Here is a 17,417-nt window from a genome sequence, read left to right on the forward strand (position 1 = left end):
TTAGGTGTGCTAATGGTATTGTGCTTAGGTTGAAACATATAGAATTGCTGATATTACAACATTTCAACCTACAAAAATGACAGTTTCATATGGTTCAGTCTTATATCTTTTTAAAAAGAGTCCTTACCTTTTAGAGAGCCATATTAAAGTATTTATGAATGAAGTTACATGACTTCCTGAACTTGCTTCAAAATAATCCAGTGGGCGAAGGGGGATGGAAGAAGAGATGAGACAAGATTTGTTGTGTACTGATAAGTGTTGAAGCTGGATGATGGGTACACAGGGGTTCATTATACTATTCCTCCAATTTATATATATGTTTGAAATATGTGTTTTCATTTGTATAGTTCTAAAGTTTTAAACTTTTATGTAAACTGAAATGTTTCGTTAAAAATGCCTGAGGCTACTTCAAAAATAAAAAGTAAATGAATTTTTTTAAAAAGAAAAAAAAAAGACAATCAATATTATTCCAGTGGCATAGAATACTAAACATTGTGTAGACCTTTCCATTGAAAACAATTAAAATTATGGATAAAATAGGGAAAAAAATATGCTTAATGCTTAAGAAGCATGAAAATAAGAATCCACCATAATTCATTCAATTCCACTTAGAACAAAGATGTAGAAGGCCACAAGAGAATGCTGCTCTCACACTAATGATGAGAGACTGATAATCTATAAAATCATAATTTTTCTAGAGCCCATCAGAGAGCTGAGTTCTCCAGACAACCAAGGAAACTGAATTCTACAGAGTGACAAGCCTATAAGAGTAGAGACAGGACTTATAGACTGTTTGACCTATGACAGAGCAAAGGAGAAGGAGGTGGTCATCAAACAAGCAGATAAAAATAAATAAGCTAAAATTTTAACAAAATTTTAAAGGACAGGTATGGGGAACCTGTCAGTTGTCATATCTGGGAAGCCAGAAACAAGAGGAGTTTGCATTCACTTGCAAGCTCTTTTCTGTGGCTTTCCCCTAGTGATCCTGAGAAAGTCTGGTACAGGGAGGGAGACTGGAGAGAGTTTTCCCCACTTGGCACAGGCATTCAGGATATAACCTGCTATTGCACAAAGTCTCTTCTATTTCCCTATACCCTTCTTTCTATACCCTTCTTTCTTCTTTCTTCTTTCTTAAGTTTTAAGCTACTTGGAGAAGAGCAGCAAACTCTCTCATTCCCTGAGATGTAGGTAAAAAATCCATTATTTTGGTACAGGGGTAGAATGAAAACCCATTAGGGTTGGGATAGAAATACTCCCCAGTCACAGGACACAGGCAAAAATACTTTGCTGCTGCGAGAGGTATATAAGCAAAAGCCTTACACTCATGAGGCAAGTGCAGAAAAGCCTCCTGAACCCAGGATTCAATACCAATAGCAAGCAGAGATTAGCTAGCAGTAAATAAGGGGCAAGAAATTATCTCTGCCCTAGACCAACCGCAGCTACAACTCAGAGTCTGGCTATCATGGGAAGGAAGAGAAGGAATGAAAGCAAAGGTCCACCTTTGAGGCCCAGGGACACAGATCCTGCCAAATACTGAAGATGGACACACACAAAAGAAGTAAAAGAAGAAACCCCTCCTGATCCTTAACATGAGACTAACACCAAGTAACAAGCAACAGCAGCCTAACACTAGAGAAGGGGCAAGAGCACAGACAAAGGCCCCACTCTATTGTTCAGGTGTGCAGAAATTTCTAAAGCTGAAGTACAGCAAGAATGCTGAGAAAAACACAAGGTAACTCCTTCCAACCACTGGATAAATTTGAAGCCCCTGTTGCCCTGAAGGTAATCATAACAACAACAAATCCTAAACCATGCTCAATTCCTGACTAGACTGATGCATACTAATGATCTGATGCATAGCGAATGTACTGAATACATACTGAAGAAGAGGAATTTCTAGAATAAACACTGTTAATTAACCTCAGTCTCTATTATTCTATAAATTATGACAGAATTCAATAAAAAACTATGAGACAATTAAAAAAAAAGAACAATGACCCATTGTGAAGTGATAAAGCAATCAACAGATTCATACTTAGAGTTGACCTGTAAGTCTATGCTATCAGATAAGGACTTAAAAATGACTATAATAGTCATGTTAAATGATCCAGAGGAAAAAATAGACAATATGTATGAACAGATAGGGGATTTCATCACAGAGATGGAAACTATGAGAGTCTAATGGAAATGCTAAAAATAATAAAAATAAACATGGTAACAGAGATGACAAATCCCTTTGATGTACTCATTACCTGAGCAGAAACAGCTAAGGAAAGAATCAGTAAACCTGAAGACAGAGCAAAATAAATCATCCAAACTAAAATAAAAAGAGAAAAAAAGACTGGAAAACACAGAATAAAGAAATTAGAGCTGTTGGAAAACATCAATCTAATATACATTCCAAATACAAAACAAAACAAAACTGAACATACCTAGTCAAACTGCTGAAAGATGAAAAGAAAATCTTGAAGGCAGGCTAAGAAAAATGAAACATTTCATAGAGGAAAACACATAAGGTTTACCACAGACTTATCAGAAGTTAAACAAGTCAGAATACAACAGCATATCTTTAAAGCACTGAAACAGAAAAATCTATTGATTCTAAGTATTCTTCAAAACTGATAGCAAAGTGGTCTTTTTTTTTTTTCAGATAAAATAAAGATGAATTCATTGGCAATAACACACCTACAGCAAGAAATGTTAAAGGAAGTTCTTCAAGCAAAAGAAATGTGATACCAGAAGCAAATGTGGCTGTACACAAAGAATGAGAAGATCGGAAATAGTAAAATAAATATAATCACAAAAGATTTTTTTTCTTATTTTTGATCACTTTAAAGATAAATTAACTGTCTAAAGCAAAAATAGGAACATGATTGTGGGGTTATAAGATATGCAGAAGTAAAATGTGTGACAACCATAGCATAAAAAATGAGAGGGGGTAGATATAATGGTAGTGTTACAAGCTGCTTAAACTTTACATGAAGTGATATAGTAATATTTGGAGGTTGTGATATGTGACAAATGTATACTGCAAATCCTAGAGCATTCACTCAAAAATGTTTTTAACTGTATTAACTAATAAACCAATAGTAGAAACAGAAGAGAATCATAAAAATACTCAATTAAAAAAAAGCAAAGAACAGATGAGACAAATAGAAAACAACTAGATGGTGGGTATAAATCTTTTAAAACAACGTAAGTAACAATAACTGCACTACATTTAAATGATCTGATAATCCCAATCAAAAGGCAGAAACTGTCAGATTGGACAATGGGATAAGAACCAAATAAAGAAATTATGAAACAATTTAAACATAAACACACACAGAGGTTAAAAGTAAAAGGATAGAAAAGATATGTCATGCAAGCACTATGCAGAAGAAAACTGAAGTGACTGTATTAGTGTCAAATAAAAACAGACTTCAAAACAAGGAATAGTACCAGGACTTACATAATTAGAAGAAAATCAATTCATCAAGAATTGTTGAATTATATAGATTCACTAGCATTATATAGATCATAACAATCTTAAATGTTTATGTACCTAAAAACAAAATTTTGTAACACATCAAAGAATAACTGATAGAACCAAGGAAAAATAGACAAATCCATTGTTATAGCTGGAAACTTCAACACTCTTCTCTCAGTAAAAGGCAGAAAAAGTAGAAAGAAATTCATAAAGATACAGGAGACCTGAAGAACACTATCAACCAAGTTAACCTAGCTGATATTTATAGGGCACTCTCCCAATCAGAGCAGAATGTGCATTGTTTTCAAACACAATGGAATGTTCGCCAAGACAGACAATGTTTTGGGCTAGGAAATGAACCTCAACAAATTGAAAAGAATTGAAATCATACAAGGTATATTTACAGACCACAATGGAATTAAACTACAAATAATGTGAAAAAAACGAATATTCAGAAATTAAATAACACACCTGTAAATAATCCATGTGTCAAAGAGATAATCACAAGGGAAATGAGAAAAATGTTCTGAATATAATGAAAATAGAAACCCAATATAACAAAATTTGTGGGCTGCCATAAAAGCATTAAATTTATAGTAACATATTTTTACATTAAAAAACAACAGATAGCCCAAATAACTAATCTAGGTTTTCACCTTGAGAAGGAAGAACAAAATAAATTCAAAATAAGTACAAGGAAAGAAATAATAAAGATAAAAGCAGAAATCAATGCAGTATCAAAAAGAAAAACTCAGTGAATCATACCATGCTATAAAAATAATTTTTCAATGCCATAGTACTTAAATCAAGCTTGTACTTTACTATTAGAATCAAGAAGATTAAATGACATGATGTTTATTAATTATTTATAATTTCCACATATAATAGAATATGCCATTTCTGCAACATCTATGTTGCAGTATTATCTATTGACATTTTTCCAAGCAATTATTTTAAAGAAAAAGAGTACCTCTAGGTAATTTATCTTTTATCAGCTTCTTTATACCTTTTCTAAAATTATGGTAGGAAGTAGTGTTGGGAAAGATGCATGGAGTCTTTTTACCCCCAATCAGTCACTTAAGAATGGGCCTTGGGCCTGGAACACTTCCTTACCAAGAGATGAAGAGCCTCACAGTCTGTGCTGGGCTTATCACCTGTGTAAGAATATCTTTCCCTGTTACAAGCCCAATATATGCTCTTTTTTTCTGCGTAAGCACCTGGCCAACCCCACTGTTATATTTGTACTCTGTGGAGAGCACACATAGCTCCTTCCACTACAGCATGAGAGGGGGGCGCATAGGCCAACTGCCCTTCATTTGCGCTGGGAAAGACCCACTGGCCATGGGGGACTGACACCCACTATTGAAGCAACTTCTCCAAAGTAGGTTATATGTCACTTCCTTTAAAAATAACACATTCAATAATGTAGAATTAAAGGAAAGGATATCTGATATTTATTAAAATGTATTTATTAATAATCTATAATGTGCTATACATTTAAGCAGTGTCCATCCACAAACCTCATTCCAGAATATATCCTAAGATTAAAGGTCCTCTTCAACTGGTTACTGTCTCCATTCTAGCTTTATTTTCAGCTATTGATACTTTTACTGAAGCATGACTTAGACTAGCCTGGAGTTTCTGCTCACCCAAAATCCAACTTTATATCTTTCAGACTCTGATGAGAATTGTCTTTCGTATTCTTATGGCTAACTGAATGTTCACACTAGTGTACCTCCAATTCCCTGTTTATTAATCCAGAATTAATCTCTATCTCCTCTGAATTTCCAAACTGCATTGTTTATATCAGTCAAACAATGTCTATATCATTCTTCCTTATATCATACACATTTTTCAAAATGATTTGTATTTTCTTTGTGGAAATATTCTCCCCATCTACATTCAGTAACATAACCTTTGAACCGGCTTCCTAGATAATCTTCCATTCTCCCTTGAATGTAGGTGTGTTCATATGATAAAAATCTCATCGAGGGGAGGCAAGCAGAAGTAATATGAGCAATTTCCACATCACCGCCTTAAAAAGAGTGATGTATTAGTCTTTCTGTCCCTTCTTCTAGCACTCTATTACCCAGGATGTGGTGGTGTTTGTGAAACGCTCTAGTCCTAGAAATGGTGAAGCAACTAGATAGACAACTAGAAGACACCTGGGTCTTTGACATCATGGATCCACCGTATCAACCCTGAATCACTTATATTATAATCTGAAAAATAAATACTACTTTATTTTATTGAATCCACTGCTATTTTGGTCTTTGTTAAAGCAAAGATTTGTTAAACCTAAATCTCCATTAAAATGAGTATGTCCTACAAATTCCTTAGGGGCAGGAATCACATCTTCTTTTTGAATCTTTTGTATTCATCATCTTGCTTAGCAGAATGCCTTATGCATAATGAGTACTCGATAAATACTTGTTGCACTGAACATACCGCTCCAAATGTTCATTACATAACATCTTTATATAAGTAGACCAGTCACCAAAGAAATAAAATTGGATCACATAGTACAGGAATCAAGATAAGCCTTCTTCAGTAAGCCTTGCATGAATTGAAAGTTTGTAATAAGAAAGAGAGAGAGGGGAGGGGCCCAGGGGTAGGGGAAGGGAAGGGAAGGGAAGGGAAGAGAAGAAAAATGATTGCTCTTTTACATGACTGAGTTTTAGGTGATTTGTTAAGCAGCACTATATAACTAGAACAGTCGTATTCATACTCCTCCTCTTTATATTCTTATTAAAGTAACTTTTGGGAATTCCCTGGCGGTCCAGTTGTTAGGACTCCACACTTCCATCGCAGGACTGCACGGGGCATGGGTTCAATCCCTGGTCAGGGAATTAAGGTCCCTCAAGCCACAGTGTGGCAAAAAAAAAAGAGTTAATCCTTGCAAATGGCACCTAACATGTCGTAGCGCTCATTAAATGTTAGTTGTAAAAAAAGGTAGCTTTTAAACACAAATACAAATGAGTAAGATGATTACTTAAAGCCTGTACTGTGTAGTTCAAAAGAGATGAAGCTCAGGGGATTTTTAGCTATTTTGTATGACATTATTGTGATGAATGTATGACACTATGTATTTGTCAAAACCCATAAAACTTTGCAACACCTTAATGTATGCTAATTAAAAATAACAAAACATTTAGGAGGTCTGAGGATCTCAGAATGGAGTGTAGAATGTGACAATAGGATCTAACTGTACTACAAATGTATGAAGGGACATCATTAATATGTATTGAATGAATGAATGAATGAATGAATATAAAGATATACTTGGAAGGAAAGGTGTTTCTAAGTCCACCTGGCTGGTATATCTAACTCTCAACTCTATCCCAGCCAAGTCAGTTTAAAACAATAATAAGTATTACGTCAAAAATATGTTTAGAATTTCTGTAGATCTATGTTTCATCAATTTTTGTAGATAGAGATTGTTTACATTTAAAAAGCATTCATTTTTTTAAAGTTTTAAATAACTTTTATTGAAATATAGTTGACTTACAATGTTGTATTTTTTATTTTTTTTGTTGCTGTTGTTTTTTTTTTGGCTGCACTGGGTCTTCGTTGCTGTGCTCAGGCTTTCTCTAGTTGCGGCGAGTGGGGGCTACTCTTCGTTGTGGTGCGCAGGCTTCTCATTGCGGTGGCTTCTCTTGTTGCGGAGCACGGGTTCTAAGTGTGTGGGCTTCAGTAGTTGTGGTGCACAGGCTCAGTAGTTGTGGCTCGCAGGCTCTAGAGCACAGGCTCAGTAGTTGTGGCGCACAGGCTTTGTTGCTCCGTGGCATGTGGGATCTTCCTGGACCAGGGCTCGAACCTGTGTCCCCTGCACTGGCAGGCGGATTCTTAACCACTGAGCCACCAGGGAAGTCCAAAAGCATTATTTTAAAATACAGTCAAACCTCATTAATTTGGACTACACAAATTTAAGATTTATGATAATTAAACCTGGAGTATGTACTATGAAAAAGCTATTGTTCATCAAATTAACAGTGTAGACAAAATTATAGGAGATGATATTGTGTTTCTAAATAGGCTAAGAATCATTTTTTATAGATTTTTAACAAATGTTTACATAAATGGATTTTCTTAATTACAAGTCACTCTCATTAATTCTTTAAAAGAAGACCCATAGGAGCTCTGCTTGGAATGGTTTGAGAACAACTTGTTTAAATAACCGTGTGTTCTTAAGAAAAACAAGACTGCATGTCTTCACAAATAGTCTATCATTCAGGCTTTTTAGGAATACGGGGTAGTCTTTCCTTCCATTAGTCCAAAATCTTGAGTCTTAAAACATCTGCCTGGTTTTAGTTTCTCTGCTATGTATTTTTTTCAATTTGCTTGGGTTGTAAAATAAAACTCCGTGTATTACTTTCATGACTTAAGACCTTAACACTGCTCAAGGTAATGGAAGAGTCTAGAACTGATGAAGAAAATTATATCCAGCATAACAACACTTTTTTTTTTCATGTGCTCTAATTGCCATTTACTTCATATCTCCATGGAACAAAGCTTAGAAACAACTACTGTTGTCAATCAGTTTAAAAAATTATTTTCCATTATTTTAAAATATTTCAGTTACTTGAATATTAGTCTAATTTCTATTCTGTTGGATGAATCTTATAGAATCTGAAGCTCAAAGAAAAAATAATGGCATACCTTCTTAGTATCTACACTATTTTTAACCAGTTTTCATGTTCTATAATTCAAAATTGTTTTAGAAAATAAGCTACTTAATATGGAACCATGACCCACTACCATAAAGGGTGATGGGTTTCTTTTTACTCTATATGTAGGCATCCTCTCTCAATTTTCATAAATGGATTTTAGTGCTATACTCTTCATGGTTGATTACAAACAAACCTTTCCCTTAATTAACAATGTAGAATCTGGGCTTCAATACACAGTAATGAAACAGTCATTTATTGTGGCCAGCATCCATTTGGTTTGTGCCATCTTCAGATTGGTATATGCCAACTGGTTGTTAAATATTTTTAATATCATACCTACATGGGACATATTCTTTCTAGGTTCTTGCCAAGGGGTACAATTATGTCTTATTAGAAAATTCTAATCAAAAGCCTACTTTAGAAAAACAATATTTATAAATAATTACCCTATATCAGGAGTTCTTGGTATTTTGGACACAGATACTTTGAAAATTTAGTAAGATATGTGGACCATCCTCCCTAGAAAACTTCACACGTACATCTATAGACCGAAAGTTTACATTAAATTTCAAAAGTCTTGAAGGCCCTTTTAAGTTCATATAGTTCCCAGGCTAAGAACCCCTGAATATATATGCTAAAATTGACCCTAGATCAAGCCTCAAAGAGTTGTATACTTAGATGTCATATTCTTATCACTTATAGAATTTCTTATATTGTTTAATATGCCATTCTCCACTTTCCACTTCTGCCCATCTTCCCCACCATTCTAGTTCAAGTCACTATTGTATCTTGTATCTAGGCTCCTATAATAACTTTTTTCTTCTTTCTAATTTTGTTTCCTTCAAATCTATTACAAACAGCAATCAAAGTGATATTTTATAAGGTCACATCACCACTTAACGTAAAATCCTTCAAATGTTTTCCATTGCATTCAGAACAAAATCCATATTCCTTACAAAGTTGACAAGGCCCTGGATGCCCTGATCCCTAATTTTTTCTACAGTTTCACCTTTGGGTAGTCTCCCCTTTCCCAGGACACTCCAATAACATTGGTCTTATTTCAGTTCTTCAGAGGTATCAAGTTTTCTCCTATCTTTACATACGCTGTTCTTTCTGTCTGGGATGTTCTTCCTTCCCCCTTAAGCTGATGAGTTCCTTCTCATCAGCTTAAATATTACTTTCTGAGGGAGGGCTTTCCTATAAATCTCTCCAATGTAAAATCAGTCCCTCAAAACATTCTGTAATAGTCATTTATGTGTAAGAATATTTATTTATGTATTTCTCCCCAACTAGACAATAAATTCTATGAGAGTGAGCATAATTCATGTGAAATGTATATAGCACAGTGTCTAACACAAGTGACCTCTCAATAAATTTATAAGTATATAAAAAAGTTAATAAAATAATGATATAACTTAAGAACAAGAAATATACAGTTCTTTATTATATACATTATAGGGACAGGATGTTATCTACTGCAACACATAGTTTCCTATATATGAAGAGTCTTGGCTAAGACATCTGATCAATATGTTTGATCTGCCATGCTCCAAACATATAAAAATGTAAATAAATTGTATTCAAAATATTTTTAATATATGGTCAAATTTGAATGAATGAAAGAAGAAAGGAAGGAAGAGAAAATTCCATGTTCCAGAAACAAAATCTATTCACAACAATAATTTGGAGCAAAAGCCAAATGGTTCATTAGGATCATAGTATATAGATCTTAGTGGCAGGGGCTGAAAATTTAATTCTTGCACATAAATGCAACAGAGGTCTCAAGACAGTATAAAGCAGAGAGGTGAACTTTAAGCCCATATATAAAGCTAAGATCCATAAAGGGCAACCCTGACCATGCATAGAAACTAGAGAAATTCTGTTCCCTGGTTCTTTGAACATGATTAAAGCTTGCTATCTGTTCCCAACATGGGTGAAAACACAGTTTTTCCAAGAAACTGAAATTCTAAGCTAAACAGGTCAAAACGTTGATGCTTGCCTGCTGCTGAAAACCAAAGAAAAGGAGTAAACATTTATTAAAATTTCCAGCAGAGAACTTAATGAAACACCAAGAGACTCATGCTTCTGTAGTCCAGGATGCAACAGGTCCTCCACTAAAATTAACCACTGCTAAAAATGAGCTCAAAGTCACAAAGTATAAGTAATATGAATACTACAAAGAGGAAGAGATAGAAAACAATACAAATAGAAAAATTCTAACCTCAAGAAATAAATAAAACAAAATAATATATTCTGAAAGGTTAATTTTAATTAGCACATATAAATTTCAAAAAGATGAAAGAAAGAACAAAAACTGTAAAGCAATTACAGTTACATGAAAACAGCAGACTCATTTGAAAAACAGCCAGATAGAGATTGCAAAAATTGCATATATAGTTACTTAAATTTTTTTTAAAAACCTACTGGACGAATTCAATGGTTACGTTAGTGACTAGAATAGACAGCTAAAGCAGAAGTAAGGTAAGTAGAAGTTATATCCGAGGACATTATCTGGAATGCCACACAATAATTTAAAGAGATATAAAATCGGAAAGATAGGTTGGAAGCCATGCAGCATGAATTAAGAGGAAACAATTGGTTCAAACAAGGATTCTGAAATGAAAGAACAGATAATTAAGGAGAGTCATTGTTTACAGGGATGCTAGATTAAGGTTTTCCAAAATGAAATTTTTAAAATTTTAAAACATTCTCAGATTGAAGAAAACCACCACATACTTAGCAGGACTGATGAAAACAAAATGCAAAGAGAATTTGATGGAACCTTAAGAACATAAAGTATCTGAAGAGTATCAATTACAAGGGGATACTGTAAAAGAGTCCATCTGCAGGAAAAAGACAGATTCCTTCTAACAGAGCTCTTAACAGACAGAAGACATTGCATTAGTATCAAAAGAAATTAGAAGACGGTAGAAATAGGTGTTCAAAGTACAGAGGAAAAATAACCATCAAACCTAGAATTATAAATCTAGTTAAAAAAGAAATTCATGGAACAGCCAAAATAAAAACTGTTTTTGACAACATGGACTGAAAAAGTTTACACATCATGAACACATTCTAAAATTAACACTGAAAGACAATACTCAACAGGAAGGAAATTAATCCCCGATGGAAAGAGTTGAATACAAAAATCAGTGGTAAGTAAATAAATTACAAAGTAGATTAGTAGATCTAAATAATTATATAAAAAGTATAAAAATTGTTAATTGGGGAGAGGTTGAAAACAAGGTGGCATGACAACAGCACAAAAGGTGAGGGTAGTATAATGCAAAGAAACATGAAACATTATCAAGAGAAAATAAAGGCCTAAATTAATTGAGGAATATGTCATGTTCATAAATTGTAAAACTCAATTTTGTAAAGATTTTAAGCCTTCCCAAAATGACCTATAAATTTAATGAGATACCAATCAAAATATTGGCATGACGTTTTTTTTAATCGGCACGACAATTCAAACTTTAGGTGGAAAAGCAAAGGGGTAAGTATAACCAGACAATCTTAAATAATACATAGAACAAACTTGGAGGATTAACTTGGTTATCAAGACTTGCTTTAAAGCTATAGTAATTAAGGCACTGTGGTATTGGTGCAAGGATAAACAAAAAGACCAATGGAACAGAAGAAATAGTCCTGAGACAGACCTACATTTATATAGGCTCTTGATTTATGGAAAAGATGGCATTGCAGTACAGTGAAGAACAGGACGATCTTTTAAAAAAAATTAGATTAATTACATATCCATAACAGAAAAATAAAGTGACCCATGTAATATACCATGCGTAAAAAAATCACTTCCAGGTAGATTGTAGATCTGAATGTGAAAGTTAAAACAATGCAGCCTCTAGAAGATAAAAGTTTTGGTGTAGGCCAAGATTTTGTAAACAAGACAAAATGATAAACTGGACTACATTAAATTAAGAACTTCTGTTGTGAAAAGATACCATTAAGAGAATGAAGAGTCAAGGAGAATATATTTGCAATATATTTATCTGAAAATGGACTTGTATCCAGAGCATATGTAGGACTTCAACAAATCAATAATTAAAAAAAAAACAAACAAATGTTTAATAAAAGAGGCAAAGCACTTTAAAGGGGACTTCAAAACAAAACAGATAAACAAATGGCCAATAGGCATTTGAAAAGGTGCTCAATATTATTATTCATCAGGGACATGCAAATTAAGAGCACAGTAAAATACAACTACCCACACACCATGCTGAAATGAAAAAGACTGGCAATACCAAATATTGGCAAGGATGTGCAGCAACTGATATTCTCAAACACTTTATGTAAGAGTGTAAATTGGAATAATCACTTTTGGTAGACTGCTTGGCAATGTCTGGTAAGTTGAACGTGTTTTCTCATGTTATAGTAATTCTACTCCAACAGAAATGTACACATATATGCAACCAAAGACATATATAAAAATTTTCATAGCATTTTCACAGAATCATTGGTATCATATCAGCATAGGTGTTATTAGTATCAGCTAAAAACTGGAAACATCACACATACCCCTCAATAATAAAATGGATAAATAAAAACATATATCCATACATTGTAATACTTTACAACAATGAAAATAAACAATCTACTGCCACATGCAAAAATATGGATAAACCTCATAAATAATACTGAGTGAAAGATGCCAAACATAAAAAAGTAATATTTTATTTATTCTACTTATATAAAGTTCAAAACCATAACTCAGTCAAAATTAATCAATGGACAAAACTGTGGTTACATGTGAGAGAGGTAAGGACTGAGAGGGTATACAAGGGTCTCTGGAGTGCTATAAATATTCTTTTTCAGAAATACTCTATTTCTGATCTGAATAGTGAATACACAGCTGTGTTCACTTTGTAAAATCTTTGTAAAATTTCATTGAGCAAGTACATTAAGTTTATTTTTCTCTATGTATGTTATATTTCAATTACAAGTTTAAGAAAAATGATAGCACTTAACATGCTAAATAAAGATACATGGAAGATAGGAAGAGAAGATTTACAGTTATACTGATATAATGTGCTTGTGTTATTCTAAATGAGGATAGAAAGACTAAAATATTGTTAAGTATGCATAATAAAATTTAAGGGTAACAGTGACCACAAAAGAATACAAATGGAACGTAAAACTTCCAAGCTAGGACTGTAAAAATAGGAAAAGGAGGAAAGCTCTATGTGTACAATAGAAGAAAGAAGATCGTAGTACAACAATCTACAGGTGAAAAAGAGACAGTAATTTGGGTAAGGTAGAGATCCTCAAAGCTACAATCTTAATGAAATGATGAACTTAGAAAAATATCTACCTACAGGTAAAAGTAACAGGAAAACTTTTCAGTCTCCTCCTGGGCTATGGATTCTAGGATCTGGCTCAGCAGGCAAAGAAGTCACCCTTGATAATTCTGGCAATAGTTTCACCTTTAGTTAATGGTAATTAATTTAAAGGATCTCATATTGGGGTCCTCCAGGGTACCTGGCTGAAGCAAATTCAAATCCTTTCTATAGGTATGATCTCAAGCTAGGTCACTGAAGCAGGCCTAATGGAACATGTGCTTACATTCCAAAATTACAAAACACATGAGAAAATAAGGCACCATGAGGAAGAGACAGCAAAGAAAACATACTATGAAATTTCAAAGAATTCAGATATTGGAATTATCAAAAACAAAAATTTTAAATGTGTTTTGAAATGTTTAAAGTAAGTAAAAGATGAAACTGAAAACATGAATAAGAGACAAGAGACTTTTTTTTGTCTGGCAGATTTTTTTAAAAAACAGATGAAATTTCTAGAAAAAAGCATAATTGTTGATATCAAATACTCAATGGACAATTTAAATAAGCATAATAAAAACAACTGAAAAGAGAACTGAGATAATGAGACACAGGGAACCAAAGAGATGGAAGAAATAAAAGAGATGTTTAAAAAACCTGTAGAATATAATAAGTAAGCCAATATATGTTTAATCACAGTTTTGGAGTAGAAGAAAGAATTGGAAATTGACATTCTTTGGGGATTTTATGCTGCTTAAATAAATATAACAGTTTTGAGAAGGGCTAGAACCAAGAGAATGCCCACCAAAATCTCTGTACAAGCCTTCTACAGTTCCACAGAAGCTGACAGAAGACGCAAGACTCTTGGGCCACAGAAAAGGACTTTATTGCAGAAGAACAATACAAGGATTATCAGTCTACTTGCACTGGTTCACTGATTCCCAAATTCTACAGAGCAACGAGGAGAGCTAGAGGAAATCTGCAAACATATGAGGATGTACTACGGGAGAGGAAACCTGAACTTAGAGAATCCATTGCTTTTATAACAAGTAAGCACAACTTCTTTGTCCAGAGGGATACCTGATGTAGTGCAAGAACCTCACTTTTCAAGACTGTCTTCAGCATAAAAAAGTTCTGATAAGTGGCTCAATCAAGGACTTGCAATTTTGGCCTAGCAAGACTCAGCAAGACAAGCAGATGTACAAGAGGCCCAGAGCAAACAGACCCTCAACGGCTCATCCCAACATAAAAATAATTTCTCAGAAAAAAGAAAAGACACCATTCTTCCAATGTAGCAATCGCAATGAATTCAGGAATTCCTGCTTTCATTTTTGACCTCTGCAAATTCCTAAGCTTCCTGTCAGATCACCAACTCACTTTAAAGTATTTTTTGTCTGCTCAGTCACCTTAAAGAAAAAAAAACAACTCTATATATTTAAGATTAGTTTAAAATTTACAGAAAAACTGCTTACAATCTAGCTTTAGGAATAAGGCAATAAACAAACAAGATACTTTCAAACTGGGGTAAGTGATGGCAGGAACTAAACAGAACAACATAAGAGTATGACTGGGACTAGAAGAAGCACTTAGGAAGGGCAGTCTGGAAATAATCTTACTAAGAGGGAAACTTTCATGAAATGTCCTAAAGGATAAAAAAGGATCAGCCATTATAAAAAAGAAAAACAAAACTCAAAAAAATAATTGAGGAAAGAGTTTTTTAGTCAGGGCAATAACAACAAAACCCAAAAGCTGGAAAGACCTTACATGTCTGAGAAACAGAAACAAGGCAGAAATTACCTTGACAAGGCTAATCAGCAACATTAGAGTATAGTGAGCAAGGAGAGATTTACAATATGGTAAGGGGAGTAGACAGGGCCAGATAGCACAGGGCCTTGGAAGCCATGGTAACATTTGATTCCATTCTAAGTACAATGAAAAGAGTTTTGAGCAGTGGCATTAGATGATTACCTGTATTTCTAAATGATCCTTGTATTGAGAACAGACTAAACGCAAGAGTAAAAGCAAAGAGACCAGTTACAAGGCTATTGAAGGAGTTCAGGCAAAAGGCAATGGTTGCTTTTATGAGAGTGGTAGCAGTGAAAAGAAGAAAAGTGAGAATATTTCATATATTTTGAAGGTAAGATTAATGAGATTTGCTGGAAGGGAAAGAGCTAAATCAAAGATGAAACAGTTTTTTGGATAGGTGTTAACTGAACTGGGAAGACAATGAAAGGAGCAGGTTTGGGTGTGAGGGGTGATGAGCAGCTCAGTTTTTAGACATTTTAAATTTGAGATGGAAGAGAAATCCAAATGGAAATATCAAAGAGACTACTGAATAAATGATCCTGAAGCTCTAAATACCTGGACTAGAAAGATAACTTTGGAAGCCTTTGACACACAGATAATATTTAAAGTAATGGTGATGAATGTGATCACCTAGAAAGGACATGGTGCTCAAGAAGAGGAACCAATATGCCTGCCTTCCAGCATCTGGAGGTTAAGTAAGGAGAAGCGCCAGCAAAGAACATGGTGAAAGAGTCACTAGGAGAAGCCAAAAGGAAAACCACAAGTGGCTGATGTCCTTATAATTAAGAAAGAATGAAGAGAGGTCTGCTGTATCTAATGGTACTAAGAAGTTTCTACTGAATTCAGCAACCTGGACATCACTGGGGCCCTGAACAAAATCAATTTTAGTGGAGCGCTGGGGCCAGAGCCTCAGTGTAATGAGTTGAAAAGTAGCCACAGGCAAGAGAATGATAACAGCTCTGATCCCTATTGGCAATGAATCTTCATGTTCAGAGAATGTTCCATATCTGTTTCAAATTTTCTGTTACCACCACAGTGATATTAAAGCTGGGAATCTATGACAAATTTCTTAATTTCAAAGTGATTCTCTTTATAAGAATTCTAATTCTTCCTTTGGTGAAGCTTATAACTGCAAATTAAAAGGGATGTTAATGGAGTTCTCAAATTTAATTCTATTTTTACAAGATACTGTATTCTATATTAGAAGTGTTATTTATTACTGCAAGTAAAAAAAAGAAGTACTAAATATTCTGAAATCTAGCCAATCTGAAATTCATAATCACTTCATTTTTATGAGATTAAAGCAAATATTTTGGTAGGTTAAAAAAAGTCATTATTACTTTTAGTAAAGAAAGAAATAAACTAATGCTGAGATTAAGAGCAGAAGAGATACAGATGAACTGGTGTGCAAGGCAGAAATAGAGACACAGATGTAGAGAACAAAAGTATGGACACCAAGGGGGGAAGCAGAGGTGGGGGTGGGGGTGGGATGAATTGGGAGATTGGCATTGACATGTATACACTAATATGTATAAAATAGATAACGAATAAGAACCTGCTGTATAAAAAAATAAATAAAATTAAATTTAAAAAAAAGAGCAGAAGAGAAACCAAATCATTTAATCAATCTCTAGGATTATTTAATGTGAATATATTCCAAAGTTATCAAGATCATGCAAACCAAACACTAGAAAAAAATTGGTCTAGCAAATTCAGAATATTGTACACTGCTTCACCAGGATTTACCAATAATTTAGAAGTTTGACAGTGTTTCTTAGCCTTGCTGATGAGGCAATAATGGAGTGATTAGAGGCAGTGGTTCTCTTCTCTGTGTCTCCTGCAAACAGCAGAATCCTCATTCTGCCACTTTATCTTGACTAAACCTGAACTCCTTACTTAATCTTTCTGAGTCTCACTTTTCTCATTTAAAATAAAGATTTATTTATTTATGCAACAAACATTTGTTGAACCCCTACAATTTACTGAAATTAGTATCTATATCATAATACCTATATCATAGAGTCATTGTGAGAATAAAAGTTCCTGACTCAGAGTTAGTACTCTGAGGCATCATATACTTTCTCATTTTTTTCCTACATCAGGGTCTTTACACACGCTGTTTCCTCTGCCTGGAATACTCTTCAACTCCTTACTCCCCAATTTCACCTGACTAACTCATAA

The sequence above is a fragment of the Globicephala melas genome, chromosome 9, assembly GCF_963455315.2.
Source record: "Globicephala melas chromosome 9, mGloMel1.2, whole genome shotgun sequence".
NCBI lineage: Eukaryota > Metazoa > Chordata > Mammalia > Artiodactyla > Delphinidae > Globicephala > Globicephala melas.